Source organism: Hyla sarda, chromosome 9 (genome assembly GCF_029499605.1).
Source record: "Hyla sarda isolate aHylSar1 chromosome 9, aHylSar1.hap1, whole genome shotgun sequence".
NCBI lineage: Eukaryota > Metazoa > Chordata > Amphibia > Anura > Hylidae > Hyla > Hyla sarda.
In genome coordinates this window covers 86,725,261-86,743,830 of record NC_079197.1, presented here as the reverse complement: position 1 = coordinate 86,743,830, position 18,570 = coordinate 86,725,261, and the positions used below count along the sequence as shown (strand labels likewise).

Genomic DNA, 18,570 nt, shown 5'->3' with positions numbered 1-18,570 from the left:
ATTAGTGTACAAGTGAAAATTGGCCCAGACAAGTGGATCGTCAGGAGTAGATTTTACTCCGTTTTAGACCCGGGGACAAGTAGTTTTTTTAATTAAATTTCCACACCCCTGCATAGCTTATCAAGCCACGCCCCCCTTTTACCATCATGTCGGCAAGCCACACACCCCTAGCCTATAAGCAATAGTTTCTCAATAAAAATGCACTTGTGACTTAATGATAGAAAACTTTGTTCAGTCAAATAATTTTGAATACATTTTTTGTGCGTTTTTTTTGTGTGACTAAAAACCTATATAATGTGTTCTGTAAAGTCCTATGTGCTAGAATGCCTAAGACTATTTGAGCAGATCCTCACAATTGTTTATTTAACATTATGACATTCTGGAAGGACATCTGTAGGATCCCAGGACCCCAAAATCCACTGGGTATATTTTTTGATTTCACTAAAACTATTTTAGCTGAGGTACCTCTAAGCAACCTTCATCTGAAATGAATGTTCACAGACTGTCACTACTATCACACCAGTGTTTAAAGGGTTTACTGCGCTCCTACAAAGCCATGTCCTGGTACTAGGACTCCACACTGTGCTCACTAATAGGTTTGCAAAGGTCATAAGAACAAGGGATTAACATTAATCAATCAATCGGATGGCCCACGCTGTACAATGGAAATTAACCCCTTCCCACCCTAGATTATTGTTTTTTGGCAAAACTATTAAGAAAAAATTGTAGAGGAGGTGGGGATCATAGACATTAATGAGAGAGTTGCACAAACAACACAGTACCGTAAGTTACACTGCTTCCATAAGTCAGGAGTTACGGAAATGGTGGAGGTTGCGGTGCTAGGTTGATCAGGGGTGAAAACACACAATCTGGTTAAAGGGTACCTCTCATCAAATAAACTTTTGATATATTTTAGATTAATGAATGTTGAATAACTTTCCAATAGCATGTTAATGAAAAATATGCTTCTTTCTATTGTATTTTTCCCGATCAGTCCTGTCAGCAAGCATTTCTGACTCATGCTGGAGTCCTAAACACTCAGAGCTGCCAGCCTGCTTTGTTCACAGCCAAACAGGCTGTGAACAAAGCAGGCTGGCAGCTCTGAGTGTTCTCCTTTGTGAACAAAAGCAGACTGGCAGCTCGTAGTGTTTAGGACTCCAGCATGAGTATGAAATGCTTGCTGCCAGGACTGGTAGGGAGACCCCTAGTGGTCATTTCTTCAAAGTGGAAAATTAAATAGAAAGAAGCATATTTTGTAATAACACGCAATTGTAAAGTTATTCTGCATACATTAATCTATAATATATCAAAAGTTTTTTTTGATGAGAGGTACCCTTTAAGTCGCAGAGCAGCTTTTAATACTGCAATGAAATTCTTCTGGTCATATTTTTACCACTATGACTATTTTATTATTTTGTCTATGGGGACAAGTGCGGGCTCGTGCACGGCCACAATTTGTAGCTTTTATTTACACCATCTAGAGGGAGATGGTGTAAAAGTAATTCCTCAATTTGGCATTTTATTTTGTTTAAAAGGTGTTTACCACTGTGCTGGATAAATAACATTAATCTAAACCATAATCCACTGCATTTTTTTACTTTTCACGTTCTGTAAAGAATCTGGATTTGATTGTATTATTTTGCCACCCCTGAGTTGGGTGATGTTGTGTTTCTTGTTTTACTTTCCCTACCCCACTCCTTTGTTTCTGTACCTCCCTCTCCCAGGTTATGACTTGTGAAAATCACAAAAAAAAAAATTATATGAAAAAATTCCACTGCAAAAAATCCAGTCAGGCCATGTTTACATGCAGGGATTCGTTTTCAATGGGATTCTGCTCACTGTGCACACAGTTTCCACTGCAGAAATTCTGAATATGTTCATTCTCTTGGCGGAATTCACGTGGAAATGTCGTCCATAGAGATGGTGTATTTTAGAGCACTCCTAGCATTGGCTTTTTGCAGAATTTGCAGAAAATATGGGCGGATGTTCTGCAAATTTCCCACCATTTGAACATAGCCTAAAACAGCTATATGTGGCCATAACTCAATAGAATTTACTGCTTTACAACACCCAATGGAGTCTGGAATTTTAAAGGGGTATTCCAGGAAAAAAAACTTTTTTTTATATATCAACTGGCTCCAGAAAGTTAAACAGATTTGTAAATTACTTCTATTAAAAAATCTTAATCCTTTCAGTACTTATGAGCTTCTGAAGTTAAGGTTGTTCTTTTCTGTCTAAATCCTCGCTGATGACACCTGTCTCGGGAAACGCCCAGTTTAGAAGCAAATCCCCATAGCAAACCTCTTCTAAACTGGGCGTTTCCCGAGACAGGTGTCATCAGAGAGTATTTAGACAGAAAAGAACAACCTTAACTTCAGAAGCTCATAAGTACTGAAAGGTTTAAGATTTTTTAATAGAAGTAATTTACAAATCTGTTTAACTTTCTGGAGCCAGTTGATATATATATATATATATAAAAAAAGTTTTTTCCTGGAATACCCCTTTAATTTCTGTCACAGAATTTTTCACCGCAGAACTTCTGCCATGTGCACAGTGCAGCAGAATTCCATTAAAAACAAAAAGGCCATGTTCACAAGCCAGAATTTCCATGTCAGATTCCACATTGGAATCCGGCAAAGAGATTCCACTGCAGCAGAGTCCCGTTGACTTCAATGGGATTCTGCTGGTCTGTGCACATGGCGGAATTTCCGAGCCAGGTGTTTCCGGAAATCAGAATTTCCGTGTCTGCACAAAGAATGAACACATTCATCACATGCTAAGACTACATGGAATGCATAGCTGTATATGAGACAGTCGCATACCCATGTGGCCCCGTGACAGTCAATAATTGCAACATGTGAACACAGCCTTTACCCCAATGAGGGACACAGGATAGTCTATAGTAAAACTGCAACAAGCGCTTTGAGATCAAATAAATATGTGTGTGTATACCGTATATACACACAATAATAATACAGATTGATTCACCTTTCCTTTTGACCCTGATTCTTCACATTACTAATTTAAATGGGGTAAATCCAATATGTATTTATGCTAGACCTTTCTAGCTCCATAGACAACTGAAGAAATATCACACACTACTATGTTCCCAATTGTCAACGTAATGACCAACAGCCCCTATAAGCATCATGTTTATCATGCCAGAAACCTTCCCTGCTGAATCTGTGTCCCTGTAGAGGAATGTGACCCTCTGCACAGGGACACAGTTTTCTGCTTTACAGGCCACTCCCTCTCACTCCATCCCCGCTACCTCTCTCAGGGGGATTGGGAAATAGTTTCTCCGCGCATCTCCCTGGCGCTTAGAAAGACTATGGAGAACAACCAAAGTAGTGAGCGCTCCATAGCCCTTCTACCAGCTGCCTGCACATCTATCACCCACCAGCGCTGCACATCTATCACCCACCAGCGCTGCACACCTATCACCCACCAGCGCTGCACACCTATCACCCACCAGCGCTGCACACCTATCACCCACCAGCGCTGCACACCTATCACCCACCAGCGCTGCACACCTATCACCCACCAGCGCTGCACACCTATCACCCACCAGCGCTGCACACCTATCACCCACCAGCGCTGCACACCTATCACCCACCAGCGCTGCACACTTATCACCCACCAGCGCTGCACACCTATCACCCACCAGCGCTGCACACCTATCACCCACCAGCGCTGCACACCTATCACCCACCAGCGCTGCACACCTATCACCCACCAGCGCTGCACACCTATCACCCACCAGCGCTGCACACCTATCACCCACCAGCGCTGCACACCTATCACCCACCAGCGCTGCACACCTATCACCCACCAGCGCTGCACACCTATCTCCCACCAGCGCTACACACCTATCACCCACCAGCGCTGCACACCTATCACCCACCAGCGCTGCACACCTATCACCCACCAGCGCTGCACACCTATCACCCACCAGCGCTGCACACCTATCACCCACCAGCGCTGCACACCTATCACCCACCAGCGCTGCACACCTATCACCCACCAGCGCTGCACACCTATCACCCACCAGCGCTGCACACCTATCACCCACCAGCGCTGCACATCTATCACCCACCAGCGCTGCACATCTATCACCCACCAGCGCTGCACATCTATCACCCACCAGCGCTGCACATCTACCATCCGCCCGCTACCTGTTGAAAGACTACAACTTTTACAGCATGCTCTTACAATGAGGACATGCTGGGGGTTGTAGTCTTGCAACAGCTAGCAGATGGGTGGTGGTTGTACAGTGCTGGCAAGCAGGAGAAAGGCTGGGAGATGTGCAGACAAACTGTGTCCCCGTCCCCCTGAGAGAGGGTAGCGTGGATGGAGTGAGAGGCTTAAAACTGTGTCCATTACACTGTCTCAAACAGTGAGACTCAGCAGAAGTTTCTGGCATGATAACTATGATGCTTATAGGGGCCGTTGGTCATTACATTCGTGACCATCGTGACAGCGTAGAATGGAAGTGCCATAGGGGGAGATTTATCAAACCTGTGTAGAGGAAGAGTGGTGCAGTTGCCCATAGCAACCAATCAGATTGCTTCTTTCATTTTTCACAGGCCTCTTTACAAATGTAAGAAGCGATCAGATTGGTTGCTATGGGCAACTGCACCACTCTTCCTCTACACAGGTTTTGATAAATCTCCCCCATAGAGTGTGAAAGAAGAGGAGGCCATGCAATCTGCTGCTCCATTCATCAGGTATCATCCATCCTATGGTTAGGTAATAACTGTAAATCTTAGGATAACCCTTTAAAAATAGTTTCTAAAAGACATGAGTGAAAGAGTATAAAAAGTAGCAGTAATATTGTAAGATGCATTATAAAGTAGGGCTGGGCGGTATACCGGTTCATACCGAAATTTTTGTGCTGCACGATATGAATTTTCCCCATACCGGTTGGGCTCCTCCCCCTTGGGAATTATTTAATTATCAGTCCAGCACTGCGCTGTCCCCACATCGGGAACTAAGCCTATGTTACCCGCCAGCGCTGTTCTGCTCCCCCCAAATCATGTTACCCGCCAGCGCTGTTCTGCTCCCCCCCCAATTAATTATCAGCCCAGCGGGGTACTACTCACATATGTCACCCGCAAGCACTGCCCTCCTCCTCTTTGTTGGGGGCCGCCTGCGCTGGAACTCTATACTGAACGCCAGTGGTCTCCAACCTGTGGACCTCCAGCTGTTGCAAAACTACAACTCCCAGCCCGGACAGCCGTTGGCATGCTGGGAGTTGTAGTTTTGCAACAGCTGGAGGTCCGCAGGTTGGAGACCACTGCTGTACCTTGTATCCCTATGCCCGGGCTGCAAAAGATAAACAAAACAAACTTTAACTTACCTACGTTGGCCTTACGCTGGGGACGTGAACGTCTGAGAGCCGTCAGCCTATCACCGGCCACAGCGATGTCCCGCCCCGACCAGTGATAGGCTGAGCCCACTGTCATGTAAGAAGCCGGCTCCTTCCATGACACTGGGCTCAGCCTATCACTGGCCGGGGCGGGACATCGCTGCGGCCGGTGATAGGTTGACGGCTCTCAGACGTTCCAGTCCCCAGTAACAGCGTGAGGCCGCCCGGGCATAGGGATACAGCGTACAGCAGTGGTCTCCAACCTGCGGACCTCCAGCTGTTCCAAAACTACAACTTGTAGTTTTGCAACATCTGGAGGTCCGCAGTTTGGAGACCACTGGCGTACAGTATAGAGTTCCAGCGCAGGCGGCCCGCAACAAAGAGGAGGAGGGCAGTGCTCGCGGGAGACATATGTGAGTAGTACCCCGCTGGGCTGATAATTAATTGGGGGGGGGGGGAGTAGAACAGCGCTGGCGGGTAACATGATTTGGGGGGAGTAGAATAGCGCTGGTAGTTAACATGATTTGGGGGGAGCAGAACAGCGCTGGTGGGTAACATGATTTGGGGGGAGTAGAACAGCACTGGTGGGTAACATGATTTGGGGGGAGTAGAACAGCGCTGGTGGGTAACATGATTTGGGGGGAGTAGAACAGCGCTGGTGGGTAACATGATTTGGGGGGAGTAGAACAGCGCTGGTGGGTAACATGATTTGGGGGGAGCAGAACAGCGCTGGCGGGTAACATGATTTGGGGGGAGTAGAACAGCACTGGTGGGTAACATGATTTGGGGGGAGCAGAACAGCGCTGGCGGGTAACATGATTTGGGGGGAGTAGAACAGCACTGGTGGGTAACATGATTTGGGGGGAGTAGAACAGCACTGGTGGGTAACATGATTTGGGGGGAGTAGAACAGCACTGGTGGGTAACATGATTTGGGGGGAGTAGAACAGCGCTGGTGGGTAACATGATTTGGGGGGAGCAGAACAGCGCTGGCGGGTAACATGATTTGGGGGGAGCAGAACAGCGCTGGCGGGTAACATGATTTGGGGGGAGCAGAACAGCGCTGGCGGGTAACATGATTTGGGGGGAGCAGAACAGCGCTGGCGGGTAACATGATTTGGGGGGAGCAGAACAGCGCTGGCGGGTAACATGATTTGGGGGGAGCAGAACAGCGCTGGAGGGTAACATGATTTGGGGGGAGCAGAACAGCGCTGGCGGGTAACATGATTTGGGGGGAGCAGAACAGCGCTGGCGGGTAACATGATTTGGGGGGGGTGATGAAAGAAATACTGTTATATACTGTGGAACCGCCATAAGTTACATAAATACCGTGATACACATATTTGGCCATACCGCCCAGCTCTATTATAAAAGGTATGGTCCCCTGCCAGGCACTTGTATTAGTAATGCCAGGTCAGCCCTTGCATCCCTGCAGCTGGTGAGTGGTACAGAAGGGCATTGGTGCCAGTAATGTGCACCCTGACACTGTAAGGACAACCATGGAAGCAAACTACATTGGAGGAGAAGAATAAACACTAGAGCAAATCTAAGCAGAGGTGGTATCCATAGCAACCCGAGCTTCTCCTGCATGATTACGTGTTACATGGTCTCTGGACCATAGAGACAATACAAGTGAATGGAGTCTGCCTGACACAGCAGGTCCCGCATCCACACGGCGTACACATTACTACAGTGCCACAACACCTACAAAACGCTACAATACAAGGAGACATAAACCTCAGCAAAAACCTACATACAAGTGACTGGAAAGAGATCCACTCCGGTAAACCACCGTCTCCTTGGTGACACTGTGCAGCAGAAATAGAAGCCCGTGCTCAAACTCAGCCGGTGACTTTGGTTCCTAGTTGTAAAGTAACCTACACAGACGCAATGCTTTCCCAGTAAGCACAGTCAGTGGTGGGAAACATTTTTCTTACATTTGCAGGAAGTTTATCCTTTTCTGTTGTAATATTTCATATTAATCCATTGATTCCTGCATTTTCAGCTTCTATTCTGGCTAAAAAAGATTCCACAAGGCTGAGGTTGGTTTCTTCTTATATCATTTAGTTAGAATTTACTATGACTAAAAACCTTTTCTACTTTTACTCATCTACAGTAAACCTATTTTTATACATAAATGTTAAATATTATGTGGGAGCAATTATATTCAGGAAAAAAAATCTAGTTTCTTTTTTTGTAAAAAAAAAAAAATTGTAAACTGTATAAAAAATATGTATTGAATAAGTAAAACTATGTTCACACAGTGGAATGTCTGCACTGAAATTTTCCGTGCTGACATTACACAGACAGCGAAGCACTGGCAGAACATGCCAGCACTAGGACCGCTCGGAAATGCGCCGCCTAGTAGACAGTAATGCATTTCCTTGCAGAATCTGTAATAACATTGAACCGGTTTTTGTGGACGCCAGCATCAGGATTTCAGTGTCAGATGTTGCTGCTGCTGAGGAAATTCTACCATGTGCACAGTGTAGCAGAATCCCATTGAAATCAATGGGACTCTGCTGCAACAGAATGTCCATGCAGAATATTCCTGCGGAATTCCACATAGACATTCTGCCGTGAGAACATAGCCATAACTGAGGATTTTAAAGGGTTAAACACCATTGGGTCATGAACCTTGGGGCGGGAATAGAAACAGTAAGGGTCCCTACATAATACCCAACTATTCGCAACCTGGCCCAAAAAACAAACGAATTAGCCTACATTTTCTGCCTTTTGAATAAGTTGCTGAAGATTTCAAGGGGTTAAGCACCATTGGGCCACTAACCTGAGGACTGAAATTAAAAGAGTACGGGCACCAACATACTACTCAACTGTTTACAGTCTGGTCCAAAAGGGGGCTTGGCAAGAAGGCAAAAACACAGGTGCCAACCATGCCAACTGCTTACATTTTGCAGATAGCACTGTGGTCAGACTTAAAAGAACTATACAACTTCCTCTGGAGTATACAGCAGCTGATAAGTACTGGAAGGATTAAGATTTTTATATATAAGTAATTTACAAATCTGTATAACTTTCTGGAGCCAGTTGATAAAAAAAAAATTCCCACTGAAGTACCCCTTTTACTACTGTATAGAAGCACAGACGGGACAAACTACTATATGGAGATACAGATTGAGCATACCTACATTATGGGAGCAGTGTAATACCATCATCACCATCATTAAGAGCATTTTATATGCTGGAAACTTGTTGGTAAAGTTGCTCTCGGTACACTGGATTTGGTCACTTACAGTATAATGGTAACTTCATATGTATGGCGATGTTTGCACCTGGTATTATTTGGTAACTGTATGACTTTTATATAGAGGTATACAGTATTGGCATGCGTAGAATACTGTCTCGCTCTCTCTCTCTTTATATAGATATATATTTACAGGATACTATACAGTGTGTATATATATATATATATATATATATATATATATATATATATATGTATATATATGTGTGTGTGTTTGTTTGTTTAATCATTTGTTATGTAAAGGTAATTAAAAAACGCCATGTCCACCTAGGAGATGACAAAAAAATACTCCTTTACCCTGGCATCCATAATCCTAGGATTAAAAGTAAAACAAAAGAATGCACTCCATAGTGAAACACCACCAGCGGATAATCCCAGTAGGAAAAAGTTGTGCTTACTGACGGTGGATGTGTATACTCACACACAGCAAGGGTTTAGGTGAGTGAGGATGAAAATTCCGCCCGCGGCCCTCTTGCTGACAAATAACAAACAATGGAAGACTTCTAGCGGGAGCTGCAGGATAAAGAATTGGTGCTGGCTGGAACGACCACAAGTAAGGAAAATGGTTTATTCTGAAACAATGCAACACGTTTCACTGCACATGCGTGGCTTCATCAGACATAGCAGTACAAGGTGAGGATTCTAATTAAATGGCAGCAATTTAAAGGGGTACTCCACTGAAAAACATTTTATTTTTTAAATCAACTGGTGCCAGAAAGTTTAAACAGATTTGAAAATTACTTCTATAAAAAAAATCGTAATCCTTCCAGTGCTTATCAGCTGCTGTTTGTTCCAGAGAAAGTTCTTTTCTTTTTGAATTTCCTTTCTGTCTGACGACAGTGCTCTCTGCTGAAACATCTGCCCATTTTAGGAGCTAATTCCTATAGAAAACATATCCTGCTCTGGACAGTTCCTAAAATGGACAGAGTTGTCAGGCGAGAGCTCTGTGGTCAGACACTTTCATTTCCAACCCAAATCGGGTACTCTATACAAAAATCAGTTATATTTTTAAAACATATATAAACAACCCTAAACTAAATAACATATACAGTCATATCCGTAGATGTTGGCACCACTGAAATTTTTCTAGAAAATTAAGTATTTCTCACAGAAAATGATTGCAGTAACACATGTTTTGCTATACACATGTTTATTACCTTTGCGTGTATTGGAACTAAACCAAAAAAGGGAGGAAAAAAAGCAAAATGGACATAATGTCATATCAAACTGCAAAAATGGTCTGTAAAAAAATTATTGGCACCCATAACTTAATATTTGGTTGCACACCCTTTGAAAAAATAACTGATTTCAGTCGCTTCCTATACCCATCAATAAGCTTCTTACACCTCTCAGCCGGAATGTTGGACCACTCTTCCTTTGCAAACTGCTCCAGGTCTCTCTTATTGGAAAGGTGCCCCTTCCCAACAGCAATTTTAAGATTTCTCCACAGGTGTTCAATGGGATTTAGATCTGGACTTATTGTTGGCCACTTCAGAACTCTCCAGCGCTTTGTTGCTATCCATTTCTGGGTGCTTTTTGACATATGTTTGGGGTCATTGTCCTGCTGGAAGACCAAAGATCTTGAACGCAAACCCAGCTTTCTGACACTGGGCTGTACAGTGTGACCCAAAATCCATTGGTAATCCTCAGATTTCATGATGCCTTGTACACATTCAAGGCACCCAGCATCAGAGGCAGCAAAGCAACCCCAAAACATCATTGAACCTCCACCATATTTCACTGTTGGTACTGTTCTTTTCTTTGTAGACCTAATTCCATTTTCAGTAAACAGTAGAATGATGTGCTTTACCCAAAAGCTATATCTTGGTCTCATCTGTCCACAAGACGTTTTCCTAGGAGGATTTTGGCTCACTCAAGTTCATTTTGGCAAATTGTCATCTTGCTTTTTAATGTCTCTGTGTCAGCAGTGGAGTCCTCCTGGGTCTCCTGCCATAGCATTTCATTTCATTTAAATGTCAACAGATAGTTCGCGCTGACACTGATGCTCCCTGAGCCTGCAGGAGAGCTTGAATATCTTTGGAACTTGTTTGGGGCTGCTTATCCACCATCCGGACTATCCTGCGTTGACACCTTTCATAAATTTTTCTCTTCCGTCCATGCCCAGAGAGATTAGCTACAGTGTCATGGGTTGCAAACTTCTTGATAATGTTGCGCACTGTGGACAAAGGCAAATCTAGATCTCTGGAGATGGACTTGGATTGTTGATATTTTTCCACAATTTTGGTTTTCAAGTCCTCAGACAGTTCTCTTCTCTTCTTTCTGTTGTCCATGCTTAGTGTGGCACACAAAGACACACAATGCAAAGAGAACGTCTCTTCTTTTTATCTGCTTTCAGGTGTGTTTTTTTATATTGCCCACAACTGTTACTTGCCCCAGGTGAGTTTAACCCCTTAAGGACCAGGCCATTTTACACCTTAGGACAGAGCGTTTTTTGAACATCTGACCACTGTCACTTTAAACATTAATAACTCTGGAATGCTTTTAGTTATCATTCTGATTCCGAGAATGTTTTTTCGTGACATATTCTACTTTAACATGGTGGTAAATTTTTGTGGTAACTTGCATCCTTTCTTGGTGAAAAATCCCCAAATTTGATGAAAAATTTGAAAATTTTGCATTTTTCTAACTTTGAAGCTCTCTGCTTGTAAGGAAAATGGATATTCCAAATAATTTTTTTAATTCACATTTCCAATATATCTACTTTATGTTTGCATCATAAAATTGACAAGTTTTTACTTTTGGAAGACACCAGAGGGCTTCAAAGTTCAGCAGCAATTTTCAAATTTTTCAGAAAATTTTCAAACTCACTATTTTTCAGGGACCAGTTTAGGTTTGAAGTGGAGTTGAAGGGTCTTCATATTAGAAATACCCCATTATAAAAACTGCACCCCCAAAAGTATTCAAAATGACATTCAGTCAGAGTTTTAACCCTTTAGGTGTTTCACAGGTATAGCAGCAAAGTGAAGGAGAAAATTCACAATCTTAATTTTTTACACTTGCATGTTCTTGTAGACCCAATTTTTGAATTTTTACAAGGGGTAAAAGGAGAAAATTTATACTTGTATTTGTAGCCCACTTTCTCTCGAGTAAGCACATACCTCATATGTCTCTGTAAAGTGTCCGGCGGGTGCAGTAGAGGGCTCAGAAGGGAAGGAGCGACATGGGGATTTTGGAGAGTACGTTTTTCTGAAATGGTTTTTGGGGGGCATGTTGCATTTAGGAAGCCCCTATGGTGCCAGAACAGCAAAAAAAAAAAAAAAAACACATGGCATAGCATTTTGGAAACTAGACCCCTTGAGGAACGTAACAAGGAATTAAGTGAGCCTTAATACACCACAGGTGTTTCACGAATTTTGCATATGTAAAAAAAAAAAAAAAAATGTCACTAAAATGTGAAGCCCCTATGGTGCCAGAACAGCAAAAAAAAAACACATGGCATACCATTTTGGAAACTAGACTCCTTGAGGAATGTAACAAGGAATAAAGTGAGCCTTAATACCCCACAGGGGTTTCATGACTTTTGCATATGGAAAAAAAAAAATGTGTTTCCCCCAAATTTCCCATTTTTGCAAGGGTTAATAGCAGAAAATACCCCCCAAAATTTGTAACCCCATTGCTTCTGAGTATGGAAATACCCCATACTGGACGTCAAGTGCCCTGCGGTCGAACTACAATGCTCAGAAGAGGAGGAGCGCCATTGAGCTTTTGAAGAGTTAATTTGTTTGGAATGGTAGTCAGGGGCCATGTGCGTTTACAAAGCCCCCTGTGGTGCCAGAACAGTGGACCCCCCACATGTGACCCCATTTTGGAAACTACACCTCTCCCAAAATTTAATAAGGGGTGCAGTGAGTATTTACACCCCACTGGCATTTGACAGATCTTTGGAACAGTGGGCTGAGCAAATGAAAACTTAAATTTTTCATTTTCACGGACCACTGTTCCAAAAATCTGTCAGACACCTGTAGGGCGTAAATGCTCACTGTACCCCTTATAACATTACGTGAGGGGTTTAGTTTCCAAAATGGGGTCACATGTTGGGGGGTCCATTTTTCTGGAACTATGGGGGCTTTGTAAACACATGTGGCCTTCAATTCCGGACACATTTTCTCTTCAAAATCCCAATGGTGCTTCCTTTCTTCTGAGCATTGTAGTTCGCCCGCCGAGCACTTTACATCCACATTTGGGGTTACAAATTTTGGGGGGCTTTTTTCCTATTTTCCCTTGTGAAAATGAAAAATTTAGGGTAACACCAGCATTTTAGTGAAAAAAAAAATATTTTTCCAGTTTTCCATCCAACTTTAACGAAAATTTGTCAAACAACTGTGGGGTGTTAAGGCTCACTATACCCCTTGTTACATTCCGTGAGGGGTGTAGTTTCCAAAATGGGGTCACATGTCGGTATTTATTTTTTTGCGTTTATGTCAGAACCGCTGTAAAATCAGCCACCCCTGTGCAAATCACCAATTTAGGCCTCAAATGTACATAGTGCGCTCTCACTCCTGAGCCTTGTTGTGCGCCCGCAGAGCATTTTACGCCCACATATGGGGTATTTCCGTACTCAGGAGAAATTGCGTTATAAATTTTGGGGGTCTTTTTTTTCCTTTTACCTCTTGTGAAAATAAAAAGTAAAGGGCAACACCAGCATGTTAGTGTAAAACTATTTTTTTTTTACACTAACAGGCTGGTGTAGACCCCAACTTTTCCTTTTCATAAGTGGTAAAAGGAGAAAAAGCCCCCCAAAATTTGTAGTGTAATTTCTCCCGAGTACGGAGATACCCCATATGTGGCCCTAAACTGTTTCCTTGAAATACAACAGGGCTCCGAAGTGAGAGAGCGCCAGAGCTACAGTATAGATACCACTGCAAACTGTGGCCCTCCAGATGCTGCAAAACTACAAATCCCAGCTTGCCCAGAGAGCAAACAGTTGTGTGGGCATGCTAGGAGTTGTAGTTTTGCAAGATCTGGAGGGCTATAGTTCAGAGACTACCATATAGTGGTCTCAATCTGTAGCTCTCCAGCTGTTGCAAAACTACAACTCCCAGGATGCCCAAACAGCTGTCTGGAGTGCTACAGTATAGAGACCACTATATAGTGGTCTTGGACTGCAGCCCTCCAGATGTTGCTAGGCAACTTACCGGCTTCCGTCGGATCCAGGGAGCCTGCTATTGTGGGTGGGCAGGACGGGGAAAATGAAAGTTAACCCCTGCCACCTCACTCCTATCTCTTCATGGGGATTGTGGGTGTCTTAGACACCCGTGATCCCCCTTATATTCCGGGTCACCATAGACCCGTAATGACCCGGATTCGCGCAAATCGCAAGTGTGAATTCACTTGCGATTTGCGCCGATCACCGACATGGGGGGGTCTGATGACCCCCCCCCTGGGCATTTGCGCGGGGTGACTGCTGATCGATATCAGCAGCCACCACGGTCCGGTCCCCGTCCGGCGCACGGACACGCCCACAATAGTCGGCAGCTCCCTCCCCCACAATAGTAGGCAGCTCCCCCCACAATAGTAGGCAGCTCCCCCCCCCCACAATCATAGGCAGCTCCCCTCCCCCAAAATAGTAGGCAGTTCCCCCACAATAGTAGGCAGCTCCCCTCCCCCACAATAGTAGGCAGCTCCCTCCCCCACAATAGTCGGCAGTTCCCCCACAATAGTAGGCAGCTCCCTCCCCAACAATAGTAGGCAGCTCCCTCCCCCACAATAGTAGGCAGCTCCCCCCACATTAGTAGGCAGCTCCCCCCACAGACATACAACTTCCAGCCATATAGAGTGTATGGCTGGAGGCTGTATGTCTGTGTACTGCCCCCCACAGTGTTCCGGTCACCCCTCCTCCGGCCCGGGGTCACAATCTACTGCTATGGCCTATGGACCATAGCAGCAGTCCCGGGACCGGAGGAGCGAGGATCGGAACACTGTAGATGACGCGCCGCCGGTCACTCACCAGGTCCCGGCCGGCGCTCGTCCTCCTGCGGTCCTCCTGCGTCTCTATGGTTGTACGCACAGAACGTCACTGACGTCCCATGCGTACAACCATAGAGAGGTGGAGAAGCGCAGAAGGACCGGAAGAAGACCGGAGGAGGACGCGCGGCGGCCGGAGAATGGTTAGTGACCCGTGGACATCCTTATGTCCCGAAAATATTTTTCGGGACACAGGGATGTCCGGCATAGGAATACTTATGATTATCTGCCCGGGCCGGCTCCTGTGTGCGGCTGCAGGCGGGGGCCGGCCAGAGTATGTAAAAATGAATTCATGTACAGTAACCCCCCGACATGCGATGGCCCCGACATATGATAAAATCGACATACGATGGCCTCTCAGAGGCCATCGCATTTCGATGTCAGCATCGACATACAATGCTTTTATATGTTGGGGCCATCGCATTAACTGCTATCCGACAGCGCTAAATGCTTAAGCTGTTGTCGGATAGCAGTTTAAGCATCCCGGGCAGGTTCGCTTACCTATTCCTGCGGTTCCGGGTCCACTTCGCGATCCTCCGGCGTCTTCTGCATCTTCTCCGGGGTCCGGGCCTCGCTTTCCGGAGTTGTTATTACGTCACTACGAACGCCGTGCCGGCGCAGCAGCGTAATAACGTCACCAGAAAGCGCGGCCCGGACACCGGAGAAGATGCGGAAGAAGCCGGAGGATCGCGAAGAAGACAGCGGAGCAGCGGGACCGAATCGGGAGCCCCTGGGACAGCATCGGGAGCGGTGAGGACCTGGTCCGGAGCGGCGGGGACAGGTGAGTACAACTTCCTATACTTTACATTGCACAGATCCCTCAACATACGATGGATTCGACAAACGATGGGTCGTTTGGAACGAATTACCATCGTATGTTGAGAGACCACTGTATACTAAAAACCAGGGTGCCTCCAGCTGTTGTGAAACTACAACTACCAGTATGCCCGGACAGCCTTTGCTTGGCCAGCCCCCGCCTGCAGCCGCACACAGGAGCCGGGCGGGCAGATAATCATAAGTATTCCTATGCCGGACCCCAATACCCAGCGTATAAGACGATCCCCGACTTTTCAGAAGAAAATTCGGGGTTAAAAAGTCGACTTATACGCCGGGATATACGGTATATTGATTCACAAATACAATATGTCTACTTTATGTTGGCATCATAAAATGGACATATTTATACTTTTTTTTTAAATTAGAGGGCTTCAAAGTATAGCAGCAATTTTCAAAATTTTCATGAAAATTGCAAAATCTGAAGGGACAGATGTTACAGATCTACAACTCCCAGCATGCCTGGGCAGTCTAGGCATGCTGAGAGTTGTAGGTTGGCAACATCTGGAGGGCTACCGTTTGGGCACCACTGTAATAGTAGTCTTCAAACTGTGACCCTCCAGATGTTGCAAAACTACAACTTCCAGCATGCTCGGAGTTGCAGTTTGGCAACCACTAGAAGGGCAGCAGTAAAGATTGCTTTACTGCCACCTTCCTTCCCCCCACGGTCACTTCCCTACCTGCGGCGCTGATCTCCGCTGTCTCCACCGATGATCGACGGTCCCCACGGCATCTTCTTCACAGGTACCGGCCGCCATCTTCTCCTCCCTTTCTGCCCGACATCGTATGCGGTCCCGTATATAATTCATTTCAATGAGCTGACCGGAGTGAAACGCTGCCTAATTTTAGGTGCGGTGGGAAAACCGCATACGGCGCAAAAATGAGCCGACTGGAGTCAGCGTTTCACTCCGGTCAGCTCATTGAAATTAATTACATACGGGACCGCATACGAAGGCATACGGGAGCGCAAGTTTTCAGGTGCCTCTGCCGTATGTGGTCCCGTATGTGACAAAACGTGATGTGAACCCAGCCTAATGGCAGGGGATAGGAGGAGATCGCAGCGCTGCAACCTAGCTCCTATCCCTCTGGATGATCGAGGCTGTCACTGACAGCTCCGATCATCCCTATTTTCCGGGTGATCGGGTCACCAGAGACCCGATCAGCCCGGAATTGTAGAAAATCGCATGTCTGAATTGATATGCGATTTTCTCCAATCGCTGACATGAATGATTTCAGCAGGCATCCCGGTCCGGTCCCCAACCGGCTAGCGGCGGGGACCGGAATTCCCACGGGCGTATCCATATGCCCTACGTCCTTAAGGACTCTGGATGCAGGGCGTATGCATACGCCCTACATCCTGAACAGGTTAATAACATTTTGTAGGGTGCCATTAAAAAAAAAAGATACAGTAGTTATGGAAAAAATAGTATTTAACGAAATGTATCTTTTTTTTATAACAAAATTGTTATTGATTTTCAAACAGGGATCAATTTATGTGGGTGGGCAGGGCACTAAAAATATAGCCGACAATAATAAAAATGTAGTGTGTGTGTTTTTCACTTTTTATTCTTAATTTTTTAGGTGGTACTACTACTCCCAGCATGGAACACGCACTGTTCCATGATGGGAGTATTAGTACCTGTACTAGATCACCCGGGTCCATTGCGATCCTTCTGTATAATGTATAGATGCGGCCGGCTACTCTTCGATGGTCCCCTGCACGGCCACATATATATACACCTATTCATATTTCCCGCATGGAGCTGTGATTGGCCAGAAGGTTCCAGACAATCACAACTCTCTGTAGGAAATATTAATAGGTGTATATATACGTCAGTGCAGGGGACCATAGAAGAGTGGCTGCCCGCATCTATACATTATACAGGAGGATTACAGCAGGTGTCAGAAATGACATCTGCTGTGATCTTTCCTTAACTGCGGGTACTACAGCCCCGAATATGGAACAGAGTGTGCTCCATGATGGGAGTAGTAGTACCTGCAGTTAAGGAAAGATCACAGCGGGTGTCACTCCTGACTGTGTGTCTGTTGTGATCGTCCTTTTTATTGCAGAGATGCAGAGCGGCTCTATACAGCGCTCACATCTCTGCACTATACTCCGGCTAGTGATATGAATAGAACATCACTCATTCATATCACCCGCTGAGAGTGGTGATTGGCTGCAACCATCCGGCCAATCCCCGCTCTGGGCGGAAAATATGAATGAGTGATGTTCTATTCACATCACTGGCCGGAGTACAGAGCAGAGATGTGAGCGCTGTATAGAGCCGCTCCGCATCTCTGCTATATTATGGACGATCACATCGGGCGATATGCCTATTAGTACAAGTACTACTACTCCCATCATGGAACAGTGTGTTCCAGGCTGGGAGTAGTAGTACTACCTAAAAAATTTCAAAAAAGAGAGAAAAAAGTGAAACACACACACACTTTATTAAAAATTAATTAAAATTTCGTTATAAAAAATATAAATTTCGTTAAATACATTTTTTATTTTTAGCCTTTTTTTTTTTTTTTTTTTTTTGGTACCCAACAAATTTTGGGTACAAAAAAAAAAAAATAAGCCAAAGAGGCCAAAAATGCAATTTCCACACAAATGAAATAACGCCAGACGCAGGAAATTGCACTGGTGTTTTTTCTTGCGTTTTTTTCTTGCGTTTTTTTCTTGCGTTTTTTTTTTCAAACCAAAAAACGCAGGACAAACAACCAAGTATATGCTGTGAATTTGGACACAAACATATATTGCAGGAAATCTGCATCAAACACAAATGTGTGACCCTATTCTGATAAATATTTTCCTACTCATTACAATTACTGTGACATACATAGACAAAAACAGATACACACATACACACACATACCACTTACACACAGAAATACACACATGTACAGTATATACAAATAGACACACATATATACACTCATACAATACATTAACCTTTTTTTAAATGTGTCATGCAGGCAGTGCCCTGGCTTGGCAAATCCACAAGGTGACTGAAAAAGGATGGTGAAAAATGAGAGCCTTGGTATTTATAACCAAAAGCACATAGCATTATATATTAACTAGGGATCGACCGATTATCGGTTTGGCCGATATTATC

At 44.8% G+C, this 18,570-nt stretch overlaps 1 protein-coding gene and 1 long non-coding RNA gene across 8 annotated transcripts in view; one reads left to right on the top strand and one right to left on the bottom strand.

The window, feature by feature from the left end:
• C9H8orf48 (chromosome 9 C8orf48 homolog) overlaps window positions 1-7,220 on the bottom strand; it is a 54,944-nt gene extending 47,724 nt beyond the window's left edge. The window contains exon 1 of one of the 4 annotated variants that reach the window (XM_056540869.1): window positions 7,125-7,220. The gene's annotated coding sequence lies outside the window, so the exon portion shown is untranslated. Of the gene's footprint in view, window positions 1-6,720; window positions 6,889-7,075; window positions 7,091-7,120 lie in introns of those variants that run through there. The other 3 variants (XM_056540872.1, XM_056540870.1, XM_056540871.1) reach the window with 3 other exon arrangements.
• The window catches only part of LOC130291722 (uncharacterized), a 77,076-nt gene continuing 65,652 nt past the window's right edge, over window positions 7,147-18,570 (top strand). For all 4 annotated transcript variants that reach the window (XR_008848014.1, XR_008848012.1, XR_008848013.1 and 1 more), the window contains exons 1-2: window positions 7,147-7,284; window positions 7,373-7,409. This is a non-coding gene — a long non-coding RNA (uncharacterized LOC130291722). The remainder of the gene's footprint in view (window positions 7,285-7,372; window positions 7,410-18,570) is intronic.